Source organism: Echinops telfairi, unplaced genomic scaffold, assembly GCF_000313985.2.
Source record: "Echinops telfairi isolate 266 unplaced genomic scaffold, ASM31398v2 ScPeMD7_7421;HRSCAF=8459, whole genome shotgun sequence".
In the NCBI taxonomy this organism is placed as follows: domain Eukaryota; kingdom Metazoa; phylum Chordata; class Mammalia; order Afrosoricida; family Tenrecidae; genus Echinops; species Echinops telfairi.
The window spans coordinates 16,109,012-16,121,829 of record NW_022111321.1 but is presented as its reverse complement, the minus strand read 5'-3'; the positions used below and the strand labels follow the sequence as shown (position 1 = coordinate 16,121,829).

Below are 12,818 nucleotides of genomic sequence, written 5' to 3'. Positions count from 1 at the left end.
CCCATTTGTTCTTTCCAGGATCTAATTGCTCTGCAGTGGGAGTGTTTCTGAGATCTGTACAACATAGAAGTAAAAAAAAATGTCATGTCACTGTTCGAATATAAGCTCCATGAGGGCAGACGTTGTACATATAATTCTCTCTTTTGGTAGTTTCCATGCATAGTGTTTACTCATAGAAATATCCTTATGTATTATGTGGCATTTTTAAAAGCAAAGAGCACGTGGCTGATTCAAATGTAATTCCTCGGTTGCTCACAAGCAAAGCTTCTGAGGGACTAATAGCTGGGATGAACTATTGAATATTGAACAATTGATGCCACACATTTTACTTCAGAGATAAGCACTTGCACAGCTACCCAGGCACAGGTGCCTATTTAAATTAATGTAATAAAATGTAAAGCTTAGCTTTCAGTCAAACTCGTTACATTTTCATCATTACAACAAGGTCGGTTGGACAGTGGTTCTCTATATAAACTGAGCATAAAATGAGATTTTATGGCTCTCATATTTCCGCAGTCAGGGCACATTCCTTAGCTCAAGCAATTTACTTGTTATTCCTTTAGCAAAATTATGCTATACTCTGATTGGCTTAATCTTGTTTATCCAAAAACCAGTATTCTCAATTTTTAATCATGGGTTTTGCTAACCCGAGCTTTAGCACAAATTCTATTTCGGTGTTAGAAATATTTGTTACAGTTGATCTAAAGTATAGAAATACTTTTTATTACTGCCTGTGGTCTTCTGAGTCACAGGAGTACAACTAGAGGTGGGAGAATCTAGATTCTGAACATAAATGGTAAAAGACAGAGGCACACCCAGAGGAAGTTGGTCTTCGCAAGGTCTCATGAAAATCTTTCTCTCTCACTTGGTTTTGTACTTGTGAGGAGGTTCGGTCCATCATTTTGCAACCATATGTTAGTGCCTTAAATGGAATCAATACAGTATTTCTTTGAAAGGTGCTTAGCAATTCCTGTCTTTGCAGAATATTTTGGTGGCAATGTGACATATTTATTATAGCTTGTTGAAATGTTTCCAAAACCAGTTTTATAGAAACATAAACAACTTCTCCGTGGGGCGCGTGAATGACTGTGTAGTGCTAAGCCGCCCGGAGGTGCAGGCTCACCGTAGGTGTTAAAGCAGGCCGAGTTTCTGTGCTGCTGCGCTGTTGTGTGTTATTTACTGATTGTGTGAATGTGATGAAAACGCACATCATTTACACCCTTTGGGGATAAAAGTCTGCGTAGGAAAAGTATTAAAGACTGCATATCAATTTCACATACCCCACATAGTGTGAAGTTTAGTGCTTGTTAAAGAAGTTAACATTAAAAACAAAGAAAACTAAAAGCAAAGCATACATGTAAGCATTTGGAAAGCTTACACACAGACTCCCCAAACGTTTGCTGATGTACTTCTTTCAACTCTGAAGCATAGGCCTAGGTCCTTTAAATATTATACAAATCCAATGTGTTTGAACAAGAGCAGTTCTGTCTAATCATGGAACATTAGATCTGCTTCAGTATGTGGATTACTAGTTTATCAAAATATAATTGAAATCTAGGTTTTAGAGTGAGCTTCTGAGGTTAAAAGGATAGAAACAAACATAAGAAAACAAAGCAAGCTAAGAATGTGCTTTTTAGTTTTGTTTAAATTAATTTCATCAGTAAACTATGAACTTCATTGTACTCAGATCAACAAATGAAACCTTTCAATCTATGGAATGTTAGTATAATTACCCTGAGATGTTAGTATTTTTGCAACACATACACAGTTCAGTTAACAATATTTATTCAATTTTGAATAATTGCAAAAATGTTACAGTAGATTCCGGAAGAAGATGCTCATGTTAGTATTGCCAGGTTGTAGATGTAATTAAATGTTTCTTCAACAGATGAATCAATGACCAAATGGATGAATGCTCTTAGTTTGTTTTAAATTATGCTTAGTGCACTCCTCTGTCAGTTTGTTGGGCTGTAGTGATTTCTGTGTTGCTGCAATATTTGAAGCCATGTCACCAGTATTTAAAATACCAGCAGAGTCACCCATGATGGGCAGGTCTTAGCAGAGCTACTAGACTAAGGCGGAGTCAGAAGAGACAATCCCTCTTCTGAAAAACGTGTTACTGAAAACCTTATGACTAGCAGGGGCCCGTTGTCTGATACAGTGCTAAAAGATGGCCCTCTCCAGTGGGAAGACACTCCCAGGAAGACTCAGGGAGAGCGTGTCCTTAGAGTAGCATCCAACTCAAAGATGTGGACAGAGCAAACCTTCCAACCGTCGCCTTCTGTTCAAAGAACTGTCTTTGGGTCTGTGTAGAGGGTCCATATGTGCACAGTAAAGTGTGAACATGTTATTTATACATGATCTGTTATGATCTAACAGTCAAGTTCCTTTTCACTACCTATAAAACAAAAATAGACTTCTCTCTGATTGCCTCTGCTTTCAACCACGATTCATCTGCTAGGAGCAGCAACATCCCCCCTCCAGGTCGTCTTCTGAATCCAGTGTGAATTTATGGCAGTTCCCTGTTGATCTACTGCTGCGTCCATTTTTTAGTTATCTTCAGCGAATTTTTACTTGCATGTGAAAACAGTACTGTTCAACAATTTCCATATTTTGTTGGCCACCTTTCTTTGGAGTAGATAGAAATAATAGATCTCTTCGTGTCAGTTGGTCAGATAACTATCTTCCAGATTTCTTGGAATGAGTGAGTGTTTCCGGGGCTGCATCGGCTTCTTGGTTAGTGTTCTGTCAGGGCCTGGAGCCTATAATACCATCAGCACAACGTGAACTTCTTCTTTCAGTACCATTGGCTGTTGGTCATATGCTACCTCCTGAAATGTTAACAAATTATTTGACAAAGTGACTATATTCTTCACATTTTCCTTCAGTACTTAATGTATTGCTCAATATTTTGTCCATAGACTATTTCAGACTTAAGTGACAAACCAGATGAAGATAAATCTTTAGGGCCAGATGTCATCTATTAATATTTGGAAGAAACCACATATATAATTATGCATTTCTGTCTAAATATGCCTGTAACTTATATGGCTGTCACTTCCTAGCTAGAAAAAGGGCACAGAGAGGACAAATACATTACAATGTATCACTAAGATGATGTAATCATTAGTGAGGGGTGGAATAACTTTTATTCAAGTATCCAGAACCTCTTTTTGAAAAGTAATACAGACTTAGAAAGAAGAGAGGATACTTGATTGTAAAAATTTTAAAGGATTTATGTGAATAAATATATATTTGTGACTATAACATTAAAAAAAACCCAAATATATATTTTTTAAAAATATAAACGATATATATATATTTGTGTTTAAAGCTTTAAATACCAAAAGTGGAAACATTGCAAAAATAGTGTGTATGGTTTGTTTTCATGTATCACTGTGCGTAGTTTGATTTTATATAATATATAATAATTAGAATATTTTGGCCAAAAATGCTATCACAAGTATTACCTTCATGATGGGATTGTGAGTGAGCTATCTGCTGTCTAGAGGTGGGAAGGAAGCCTGTAAGATTGGTATTCATTCTTCTCAAATACTTGGGAGAATGATCCGCTCAAGCCATCTGGACCTGGAGGGTTTTTATGTTCTAGTTTTTGAAAGAGATTTTTAATTACACATTCTATTTATTTATTTGTTTTATGGCTTCCTAATAATGCATTTTATATTCTTGAGTTTTGGTACTTTGTGGTTTTCAAGGAATTGGTTCATTTTTTTGTAAACTGTCAAAAATAGCAATCTGCGGTTACTCATAATATCCTCTTATTATTCTCTTAAAAACCACTCTCTGGAATGACATGTTCTGTTTTGTTCTTCATCCTGGTGATTTGTGTCCTTTCTCTGCGTGTGTTTGTATCTGCTTTTTTTCAGAGTATTTATTAATTTTTTTCACTATCTTTGAAGAACCATCTCTTTGCTCCATTAATTTTTCTTTATGGTGTTCCTTTTAAAATGTTCATTGACCACTGCTCTAATGTTTATTATTTTCTTCCTTCTGCTTGCGCTGTTTAGGTTTATTTTGCTCTTTATCCAGTTTTCTGAGTTCAGTTTATTGATTGAGACCTTCTCCTCCAGCAGGAGCACAGTACTAGAACTTTTCTTCTCAGCACTGCTAAAATGCATGTTACTTATTTTTAAATATTGTGTTTTTATTTAATTCCATCGTATGCATTTTATTTCAGTTGGGAACCCCTCTTTGTTTAAAAGAGTATAATTTGATTGCCATGTGATTAGAATTTTTTTGTTTCTTTCTGAATAAGAGATATTCTATTCTGATTCCATTATACCCAGAGTACATACTCTGTATTGTATAACTTCATATTTTGAATGTGCTGTGCCATATTTTTTATTTTATGGTCCAGTATATGATCCATCTTATTTATGTTCCATGATTCTTGGGGGGGAAATGAATTATGCTATTGTTGGGTGGTATGACTTATAAATGTCAATTAGATACTATTTATCAATTTATTGTTAGCTTTGTATTAGTGTTGTGTGGCTGCTGTTATAAATTAGTACCAATTTAGTGGCTAAAATAAAACAAAACAAAACATAAGTGCATTCTTTCACAGTTCTAGAACCCAGAAGTCTGAAATTGGTTTGTGTGCTCCACAGGGACGCTGGAGGTAATTCTTTCTTTCACTTTTCTAGCTTCAGGTAGCCCCAGGCTGTCTTCTTGTTTCCTGACTTGTGGCTCCATGACTCTTAATCTGCCTTCATAATGCTTCCGTGTGTGTGTGTGTGTGTGTGTGTGTGTGTACACGCGCGTGCGCAAGCGCGCGCACACCTCTCATTTATCAGGATACTCTTGAAGAGTGCCAGATGGAATTATAATTATGTTTTGATTTTCACATGGTATTCAGGCCTCTTATGAGATAGAAAATAATCTATTGTGTGTACACATAATTCTAGTCTCTCTATTCGTTGTCCTTCCTTTGTGACACTCTACTGAGTCTTACCTTATAGTTTTCTGCTTGCCGCGTTTTCTTTAGCACATCTTTAATACAGAGTCCTGGTTGTGAAATGATTAAGGGCTCAGGTGCTGTCAGAAAGATTGGTGATTTCAGCCATCGCAGCAGCTCTGGGGAAGAAGGAATCTGTGATCTGGCTTCATGAAGATTTCAACGTACAAAAAACCCGGCTGGGCTGTTTGACTCTGCCACATTTGGTGACTTTGAATCAGAATTGACCTGACAGCACCAACCGAAGACGTTTAGTCTTCCTTTGTCTGATGACACCTTTATTTCTCAGATGTGAAAGTCACAGTGGAATTTCTTTCTTTCAACATTTGAGAAAGAATATGCCACCGTCCTGGATTCCATGATTTCAGTTGAGAAATCACTTGTCTTCCAACTTGCGGTTCCTCTCTAGGCAATGCTTAATTCTGTCTCTATGTCCTTAGATTTTGCTGCGCATTCAGTTTTCAGAAGTGTACTTGTGTTTTTTAGCATGGTTTTTTTGATTCCAGCCACTATATTTTCAACTTCTTTTTCCTGTCCTTCTGAAATACTCATATGAATGCTAGATCATTTCTTGTTGCTTTACAGGTCCCTGAGGCTCGTTTTTTCTTTCTGTCTGTTTAATATATGCTGGAAAGATAATGTTGATTTTATTGGATTATTCTCAAGTTCGCAGAGTCTATCTGCTATTACCGCCACTCTGTTATCGAACTTTTCCAGCCAGTAGCTAATTTATCTATTTGTGCCTTTGTCTTCAATCCCAGCTTTTTAAAGTATAATTTCAATTTGATATTTAAAAATCTTCTACTTCTTTGCTAAAACATTTTCTTATTTATTTGAGGGGATTTTTTTGGTGCCATTTTTTAAACTCTAATTTCAGGTTTTAAATAGTTTTCTGAAACATTTTTAAAATTCTTGGCTAAAATGTCAACGTCTGATTTGTTTTGTCTTGCTGTCAATCACTCGTCTATTCTCAAGTTGTGACTTCCTCATTCTTGTTATGATGACTTCCAATTGTACCATAAACACCGTGGGTATTATGTTAGGAGACTGAATCCTTATGTGCATTGTGGGCTTAAGCATGCAGGGCCAGTCTACTTTTGTGGGCTGATTTTGAAATCATGGTGTCATTTTCAGAGCTATGTGATGCCAGTTTCATCTCTTTTGTTTACCTGCTGCTCTCAGGCTCCCACTTGCCCTTGCAGATGCCGAGTGAAGGGACAGAATGAGCCTCCTCTGCTTGGCCATTCTGGTCCCTCTAGGGGAGGAAGAGAGTCTCTTGCTCATGTGGGAAAACAATGGCACCTAGTTGGGCACTTGTTGTTGTCGGTTCCCTCTTGCCTGTGGTTTCAGCATTGCAGTATCTCGGGGGCGTGGTGGGGGGGGGGTAAAGAGGAGAATTGGAAGAGTCTGAGGAGACAGAGGATTCCTGGCCATTAGAAGGATCTGCAAAGTAGAAAGGAACTGCAGGAGAGTCTAGCTCTCATCTCCTTGCACATTTTCCCTTAGCCAGTCATGACTTTTCTCCAGTTCTTGACCTTCTCTATGAAGATTGTTCCAGGAATGAAAAAAGTCTTCAGCAAGATTCACTGCCCATCCCTCACCCCAGACCCCCTGTCTTGTGGCCTGGCATAAACCAAAGGAAGCTCTACTGAGGTGGAAGGGAAGCCGCAGCTGGTGCCTAGTCCCTGTGGGGGCCTGGAGTCCCAGGTGTGTGGGGACAGAAATAAAAATCGAGTGCTTACTAAAGAAAAAACAAGCACCAAGCTTGTTGAGGCTCCTCTTTGCTTCTTCTGGGGCTAGCGCTCCAAAACGGAATGTTAGTCCGTGGAGCAGAGGCTCCTCTGTTCATGCTTCATAAGTTCTACCCCAGCAGCCGGAAAGCCTGGAAATAACTTGCAGACGTGACTTCTGTACTGAACTGAACTTGAGTCTATAGGCTGCAGATAATTACTTCTTCTACCTCTTTAGAAACAACTGCTGTTTTCTTAGCTGCCCACCTTCACCTTGATTTTGAGCTTGAATTGTTATCCCCCTGCTACGCATCATGCTTTCTTATTTGTTCGGAGCATGTCCTATGGAATCAATACAACTTGATTTAATTTTGACTTTATTATTTATTAGCTATGTAGCCCTAGAATATTGATTAACTTCCATAAGTCTCCTCTGAAAAATGAGGATAATCATAAGTAGATTGAAGTAAAATGCATTAACCAAATATAAATTAAGTGCTCAGCACAGTACTTGGGCCCTGGCAAGTCCTCAGCAGATGTATGTACTATAGGCATCATTTTCATAAATATTATCATCGTTATCATCTTTTTTTAATATTAAAAGAGACCGAGGCCATAAAAGGAGACCTTTTTAATCTAAAGGAGGTGTATCACACTCAGACGTAAAGAGAGGTTAATGTCGAGTCCAGGTCTGGTTTCTCCTAAATTCTTCTGTCCTAACCAATATGTGTCATTGTCTCCAATGATTGTCATGTAATACCAGAAGCTCCACGAGAGTATGAATTATTCCGAGCACAAGAACAGGCAGTTGGCAGAGAGATGACATGGTTGTTGCTGTTGCTAGATTCCAGTGAGTCACTTCTAACTCTTGGAACTATGTTCTGTACAGCAGAATGCCCCACTTCCGAGTAAGACACCGTCCTCGCCTTTGCTCTTATGTTTGAACCCATCGATGCAGCCACTGTGTCGGCTTGTTAGGGGTCTTCCTTTCTTCCTCTGCTTCCCTATTTCACCGAGCACGATGTCCCTCCCAGCTGTTCTGACATGTCTAAAGTACATGAGGCAAAGTCTCCTTGCCTCTAAGGAGCCTTCTGGCTTTACTTTTTCTAAGACAGATTTATTGGGATTTTTTGGCAGTCCATGGTATTTTTAGTGTTCTTCACCAGCACCACAATTCAGACGCCTCACTTTTTCATCAGTATTCCTTACTCAAGATCCGACTTTCACGTGCATCTGAGGCAATTGAAAATACCATGGCTTGGGGCAGGCACACCTTAGCCTTCAAAGTAATGTCTTTGTTTTTCAAACTTGAAAGATGTTTTCTGCAGCAGATTTACCCAATGCAATGCATTGTTCGATCTCTTCGTTGCTGCCTCCATGTTTAGTAATCCCAAGCAAGATTAAATAAATCCTTGACAACTTCCATCTTTTTTCTGTTTATCATGATGGACTTATTGGTCCAGTGGGAGAATTTTGCCTTTCTTTTCTTGACACTTCAAGGTACATTCATTTAATGTTCTTTGCCAACATTATAACTCAAATGCATCGATTCTTCTTTGGTTTCTCTTATTCCCATGTGAAGAGCACATGTGGCCATTGGAAATGCCATGGCTCGAGCCAGGGGTGCCTTAACGGTCACAGTAACCTCCTTGCTTTTCAACACTTTAAAGAGGTCTTGTGCAGTAGATTTACCTAATGCAATGTGCTGTTTGATCTCCTGGCTGCTGCTCTCATGAGCATTGATTATGGATCCAAGCAAGATGAAATCCTTGACAACTTAAATCTTTTTCCGTGTATCATGATGCTACCTATTGGTCCAGTTGTGAGGAGTTATGTTTTCTTTTCATTGAGTTGTAATCCATACCGAAGGCTGCAGTCCTTGACCTTCATCAACAAGTGCTTTAAGTCCTCCTCCCTTTCAATAAACAAATGTATTGCATCTGTATATTGCAGGTTGTTGAAAAGCCATCCTGCAATCCTTATACCATATTATTCTTCATATAAGCCAGCTTCTCTGATGATTTGCTCAGCATACAGATTGACTAGGTGTGGTCAGAGAATACAGCCCTGACTCAAATCATACTTGATTTTGTTCTATGCAGTGTCCCTTTGTTCATTCAAAACCAGTGCCTCTTGATCCATGTACAAGTTTACAATGAAGTAGTCTGGAATTCCCTTTCTCCTCAAGGCAATCCATAGTTTGTTATGATCCACAAAAATTGAATTCATTTGCATAATCTATCAAACACCAGTAAACATCTTTCTGTTATTCTCTGCTTTCAGCCAAGATTTATCTAACATCAACAGAATATTCATTGTTCTACATCCTCTTTTGAATCTGGCCTGAGCCTCTGGCAGCAACCTGTGAATGTACTGCTGGAACCATTGTTGAATCGACTGCTGTAAATAAACAAACAAATAAATATTTACCATGAAAATGATTTTAATTGAATGTGATATTAATGTTCTGTAATTTGAACATTCTGTTTGGTCACCTTTCTTTGGGATAGATACGAATAAGGCTCCTTTCTAGTCAGTTCAGTAAGCAGGTGTCTTCAAATTTCTGGTGTAGACAAGGAAGTGCATCCAGTGCTTCATCAGCTGCTGAAACACTTCAGTTGGTATTCCATCAAGTCCTGGACCCTTGTTTTTGGATGCTGCCTTCAGTGCAGCTTGAACTTTTTTTCTTTTTGAATCAATGCCATCGGTTCTTCCTCAAATTCTACCTTTTGAAATGGTTAAATGCCAAATAGTTCTGGGGAGTGTGGCTGCATGCTTTCCATGATTCTACTTGGAGAAGGCAGTTCCTCCTCAGTCATATTTTGAGTGCCTTCTGACAGGAGGGGCTAATCTTCTGGCACTATCTCTGACAATGTTCTGCTACCCATGAGGTTTTCTGTAACCACGAATGTTTCCAGGCGATCCTTAGGGGTTTCAGCGAATACGTCCTCAAAAGTGGATAGCCTATTCCTTCCTTATAGTCTGTTTAAGCTGGAAGTTCTCTTGAAACCTGTTCACAAGGATTCTGCTGGTGTTTGAAATACCAGTGACATAGCTTTCAGCACCACAGCAACACACAAGCCAACACAGTATGACAAGTTATAGATATAGTTAAACTTAGTTTCTAATTATTTATTGCTTACAGTGCTAAATAAGTTTCTGAAAGAGAGAGAGAGAGAGTTAGTTTTTAAACAACCTGATAATCAAGACTGATAAGAGGAGGATTAAAGCCTTTATTATATCTGAGTCAAACTTGCCCATATCTTATGGGTACTATTTCTGAAATTTACTGTATTTTTTGACAACTTATTTTTCTTATGCCTTTTGCTCTATTTCATCAAAGTGTTAATAAAATTTAAAATAAAATAAATGCTTGGAAAAATGTTTCTATTTTAAGCATTTTCCCCCAAAATTTTTTTTCCTGCATAAAAATTCATATCACATTTTATGCAAATAGCAAGTGTGTTCTATATGTCTTACCAAACCCACCACTCTCCAGGGAGCGTGTCACAATTAGCACAGCGCCTTTATAAAGATGTCATGGAGAGAGCGTGTGAGGCTAGAGCTGTTGGTAAAAGATGTAGAAGATGTGTTGTTGGAATAAATATATGAGAGTTCACATAAGTGTTTTCAGATTAATCAATTTATAGATGCAGACCACAGTGAATTTCTTATTTTATAATTGTTATGAAGCAAAAACTATTCATGGAAATAATTTATATTCTTTCCAATTAAGATCAAATTGTATTTTGACAGTAACACACAAATTCTCCAATGGAATTTTCCGGTTTCTCTAAATAAGGGAGAAATAGTTACTGGATTTTGTAGCTGCTACTGCCAGTTTTGTTCTGACTCACAGTGACCCTGCGTATCACACGAAGAAACACTGCCTGATCCCGTATCATCCCATTGGTTTAACGCCCTGATTTAGTGGGTAGACAATAAAGTTATGTGCTTTATCGTACAAGGCTTCTTTTTCAGGAGGTGTTATTCTGGGGTGTAGGAAGTAAACGGTTTTCTTGTTTCCCACCTGAGTCTGCTCACTCAGAGGTTTAATTTAAACAACTGAAGTAATGGCCACATAAAAGTGAAAACTGGATTCGTTTCTTTGTTGAAATATTACATAGTTGTTGAAATATTACATAGTCAACTGAGATTTCTTGGACATGTAAACAAATTTTTATTTCTGTCCTATGGTGGTATTATAAGGTCCTATCAAGTCAGAGCCTACTCATAGCAAATCGCTATATGAAAAGACAAACTGCCGACTGGCCCTCCCTCCCTCACAGTCGTCCTATGTTTGAGCCGATTGCTTTAGTCACTCTGTTAATGGATTGTGTCGACAGCCTTCTTTATAGTTAACACTTTACCAAACATGATAGTCCTCCGCCCACCCCCTGGACCGTTCCCTCTTGTTATTAATACGCCCCAATATGTGAGATGAACAATGAAAAAACGGACAGACTTAAGGACTTGTTTCAGACATGCTCAAACACAGGAAAGGAGCACACACGCAGAAAAAGACAGCTTTGAGGACTGGGATCTACTGCAAACAGAAGCGCTCATCGAAAGACTTCACCCCAAGAGGAAAGTGAAAACCCATGGGCTGAGAAGAAGTCTTTTATTAATGGCACAGCAGGTAATGGACTAATCTCTACAAGGTGTAGAAAACTGTGAAACATCACTAAGAAATAATTGAATAGTCCAGTTGAAAACTGGGCAAAGGAAAGTGACAGTTCACCAAAAATCTCATCCACGGGCCAAACAAAGGTATGAAAAATGCCCATGTTATTAGCCATGTGGGAGATACAAATCAAAACAACAGTAACATCTTGCCTTAGACCGACCATGGCACCTCCTTTCAGAAAGCAAGGAAACAAACATAAAAGGACAAATCCCGGAGAGGGAGAGTGAAGAGACCGGAACTCTGTCAACTGCTGGTGGGTTTGTAAATAGGCTTCACCTCCGTGGAACGTGAGATGGCGACTGGATAGCACTATCCTGAGTCCAATTTCCTTGTTTACTAGTGCACATCCCCGCAGACTGTTCACCTGGGAACCAACGAAGATAGAACCAACCCGTGACTTACTGCTTTTTTCCCCCCATTAAACACCAGCCTCTCAAACAACCCAATGCAAGGGCAGAGTACAGAGGGATGAGCGTTAAGTGCTACATCCTCAACTTCTTTATGTTAATAACTAAATTCCTTCCATAGTATCCCGATTCTTTTTCAGTTTTTGCTTGTATGAACATAGTGATTGAGTTATATTTTCTGGTAGTGCTGGCTTAAAGATTTCTGGTTGAAATTTCATTTTTTAGATGGAGAGCATTATGCATGTATTTAGTGTTAATCATCTATGTACAAAAAGTACTTCATCTTCAAAGAACCGGCACCCCTGCGGGGCGGGCCATGGTGAATGCACTGGTCTCCTCATAGAAAGGTCAGCCTTTTGTACCCACCACCCCATCTGCAAGAGAAAGCGGTGGCAATCCGCATCTTCAAAGTTCTCCTATGCCCTGTGGGGTGGCAGTGGGTGTGGGTAGGGTCGACTTGGTTGAGAAATGGTTCACTGCAGGCCCAGAAACTCTTTTGATTCATGTTCATCTCCTGGGCTTATTTTCCACAAGGAATACTATTTTACTGGCAGTTGGATGTACTTGTTTTGATAGATGGAGCATCCTGTTGCCATTCTCATTAAGTGTGTTGAATTATTGAAGTTATTGAATTAAGCTGTAAGCCCATTTCATGGTGTACCTGGGACTAATTTCATTTTGATTAAAAAATGGGTTCCTGTTTGATTTCTTTATGATTGCACTTTCCATTTCATCGTCGTCTTTGGAAAGAACTGCTTGGTGTTCGATAACAGTTGTTTCTATTCAGCACCAAGGCTTTTACGTTTGCTGTAAAATACCTTTAAATTGGTTTATGTGAATTTAGAAAGTCAGTGTATAACTATAAAAACTTCGCGTTTCTCCTTTCCATCAGACAATTAACTAAATAACTCACTGACATCAAATCTTTGCTGATTCATAGTGACTCTGCAGGACTTAGTAGAACTGCCCCTGTGAGTTTCCAAGACTGGAGTAGAAAGCCTGCTATTTCTCTGGAG

At 38.7% G+C, this 12,818-nt stretch overlaps 1 protein-coding gene across 1 annotated transcript in view; it reads left to right on the top strand.

Moving 5' to 3' along the window:
- GUCY1A2 (guanylate cyclase 1 soluble subunit alpha 2) overlaps positions 1–12,818 on the top strand; it is a 288,640-nt gene that overhangs the window by 136,625 nt on the left and 139,197 nt on the right. The window lies entirely within an intron of this gene.